Source organism: Amblyraja radiata, chromosome 37 (assembly GCF_010909765.2).
Source record: "Amblyraja radiata isolate CabotCenter1 chromosome 37, sAmbRad1.1.pri, whole genome shotgun sequence".
Taxonomy (NCBI): domain Eukaryota; kingdom Metazoa; phylum Chordata; class Chondrichthyes; order Rajiformes; family Rajidae; genus Amblyraja; species Amblyraja radiata.
The window spans coordinates 1,246,557-1,250,239 of NC_045992.1; positions in this window are offsets into that span (position 1 = coordinate 1,246,557).

A 3,683-nucleotide genomic window follows, 5' to 3' on the forward strand; every position below is an offset into this window, starting at 1 on the left:
CATATTTGGTTCGGCATAAAGAAACTGGAAGTGTTGGGGTTTAAGAAGGAACTGCTGATGCTGGAAGGTCAAAGGTAGACAAAAATGCTGGAGAAAATGCTGGAGACCCATAGATGCTGCCTCACTCGCTGAGTTTCTTCAGCATTTTTGTCTAGGTTGGAAGTGTAGGGGCCCCTGTGCACTGCTTTGCCCGGAGTGCCTATAATGCTGTTAAGATGGCCCTGTGTCCATGTTCTCCAGAGACACTGCCTGATCCACTGAGTTACTCCAGCACTTTGTGTCTTATCTTGTGAACCAGACTCTGCTGTTTCTTGTGTCTATGTCCCCTTGAAGCCTCCTCACCGCACACACAGCTACCTGGCCTACATCGCTAGGTGTGAACCTATATCAGGGAGATGGGGTCTCGAGCATTGACATCTCACAAGGATGTTCCTGTTGGGCTGAGGAGTTCATGCAGGATTTGTGCTTTAGCTTTAGGGTTAGGTTTATTATTGTCACGTGTACCGAGGTACAGAGAAAAGCTTCATTCTGCATGCTATCCAAACAGATATGGCCATACTACACATAAATGTAATCGTCAAACTCAACTACAACAGGTGGAGCAAAGGGGAAGATACAGAGTGCAGAATATAGTTCTCAGCATTGTAGCGCATCAGTTCCACAGACAAAGACCAATGTCCACAATGGGGTAGAGGTGAATCGGACAGTGCCCTAGTTTTGTTAGTAACACACAGAGATGTTGTCAGATCTTTCCTAAGACCAACATTGCTCCAGGTAAATAGAAGTCACACGGCTGATTCTGATCTCTACTTTCTGCTCAGCGTTGGTTCAAGTCAACAGAGCAACGTTAAGTTACAATTCTGCAGAGGTCACAGGGCTGCAAATAGCATGAAATATTCATGTATGCTGACATAACATCTGCCAAAGAGAGGTCTGGGCTCCATGGGAAAACTGGTGGCCATGGCAACAGGAGAGAGGTCCAAGCACTCAAGAGGCACAGAAGGAGCCAAGTGCTCATTGTTCCCAACTTTCCAATGGATCTAACCAAGCAAACAACTTTCCTCCGTCTTTCCAGAGTTTGTAACTTTTCCTGGTGAAACAACAGTGGGAAGAGGTGTATAAAACCATGAAGGGAATAGATAGGCTCAATGCACAAAGGCTTTTACCCAGGGTATGGGAATTCAGCAACCCATGTTGGCACCTTGATGAAGTAGGGGCATGGTTCTATTACTTAGGCATGGAGAAATGGTTCTATTTCTTAGGGGACGGTGAAGACAGAGAGGATCTTGTTTGCTTCACTGACGGACAAAGAGTAATAATGGAACAAAGACAGTTGTGCTAACTAAGATAGACTTGTCTCAGCAGTGGAGGAGTAGAACTGGGTAGATTCCAACTATCCAAAAATAGACTCAGAGAAGGGAAAATGTTTTGTGGTTACAAAGGGAGATTTTTTTGGCTATGTAATCATGACTGTTTTCCCCAATCAATATGTTTCTATTCCATCAAGGAAGGGAACTGTTAATGTGTGGTTTTTAAAAAATGAGATTGAAGCATGTAAGCATGACGGCTAACATGTGAGGTTGTTGGAACCCAACGAGTACCGTTAATTAGAGTCAACGTTAAGAAAAGTGAAGGAAAGTTAAGGACAAGGGCAGGAATGGGGAAAGTATAATCACATTGATGTTGCCAGAACTAGAGGGTCTGAGCTATCGGGAGAGGTTGAGTAGGCTTGGACTCTATTCCTTGGAGCGCAGGAGGATGAGGGGTGATCTTATAGGTGTGTATAAGATCATGAGAGGAATAGATTGGGTAGATGCACAGAGTCTCTTGGCCAGAGTAGTTGAATCAAGGACCAGAGGACACAGGTTTAAGGTGAAGGAAGTAGGAATCTGAGGGGTAACTTTTTCACACAAAGGGTGGTGGGTGCATGGAACGAGCTGCCGGAGGAGGTAGTTGAGGCAGAGACTATCCCAACATTTAAGAAGCAGTTAGACAGGTACATGGATGGGACAGGTTTGGAGGGATAAGGACCAAATGCTGGCAGGTTGGACCAGTGTTGCAATGGGTGACGTTTCACGTTCTTCAGACTGAAGAAGGGTCTCGACCCGAAATGCCACCCATTCCTTCTCTCCGGAGATGCTGCCTGTCCCGCTGAGTTACTCCAGCTTTTTGTGTCTGTCTCCTTTGATTTGAGTTGCTTCCCTGATTTCCAGCTGTTTTACTTTGCAGTGTATTAGAAAGACAACCGCAGAAAATGTAAACACAACTTACTATCAGTACAATGGTTCACTTTCACATCTGAATCTCACCCCTCCCCCCTTCTCCCGCCCCCTCCCCAGCCCCCGTCTCCCCCTGTGTTATACCAAGATGGGAACTTGTTTGGTTGGACACTATTGTGCACCATTTTAACATTCCTTTTAGATAAATAAGAATCAAACAAAAATTGCAAACTCTATAGTTTGTCAACACAGCCGGTTTTTAAACTTTGGATAAAATATAAGCCAGCACTCTCATAAACATGAAAGAATCCAGAATACTTTGCTGTAACATGTGTTATTAATTATGACTTACAAGTTTTGAGACCTTGCAGTTTTGGAACCTATTGAAAACAGCGAGTCTATAAAACTTGCACAGAAATAAAAAACAATTAAAGGGCCTGTCCCACTTTCCCAAATTATTCCCGAATTCTCACTACTTTTCCCCTTCATTCAAACTCGCAGAATGCTTGTAACGAGTCCGTAGGAGGTCGCAGGAGTCCGTGGTATATCGTAGCAGCTCGTTATGCCAGCCGTAGGTAATAATAATAATAATGGATGGGATTTATATAGTGCCTTTCTAATACTCAAGGCGCTTTACATCACATTATTCATTCACTCCTCAGTCACACTCGGTGGTGGTAAGCTACTTCTGTAGCCACAGCTGCCCTGGGGCAGACTGATGGAAGCGTGGCTGCCAATCTGCGCCTACGGCCCCTCCGACCACCACCAATCACTCACACACATTCACACACATTCACACACAGGCAAAGGTGGGTGAAGTGTCTTGCCCAAGGACACAACGACAGTATGCACTCCAAGCGGGATTCGAACCGGCTACCTTCCGGTTGCCAGCCGAACACTTAGCCCATTGTGCCATCTGTCGTCCCATACTCAGGTAAGTCGGGACGTTTTTTTACCCGCACGATAAAAAATGTCCACAAGTAAAAAAATAGACCCGAGTACCTAGGGCTGGCATAACGAGCCGCTACGATATATCCACGGACTCCTACAGACTTGCGAGTTTGAATCAAGGGGAAAACTCGGGAGAATTCATGAATAACTCGGGAAAGTGGGACAGGCCCTTAAGGAGAAACGGGTTCTCCAAATGGAAATAATCAAAGGTGTTTGATAGAAAGTGTGAGTTGTTTCCCCCCACTCCATTCCAGACACTGTAGGCTGCTTACATTTACTTGTGCGTTGGTTTCTCTGCCTCACTATCTGCTCCGGCCACAGGCAAGGTCCTAGAGGACTGCAGAGTGGCCAACATTGTTGCTCAGTTTAAGAAGGGAAGTCAAGATATTCCAGGAAATTGTCGGCTGGTGATCCTATTAGAGACAATTCCTCAGCTCAGGATTTATTCCCATTTGGAGGGAAGCTTTGTACATGGCAAAGATAGACACAAAATGCTGGAGTAACTCAGCGGGA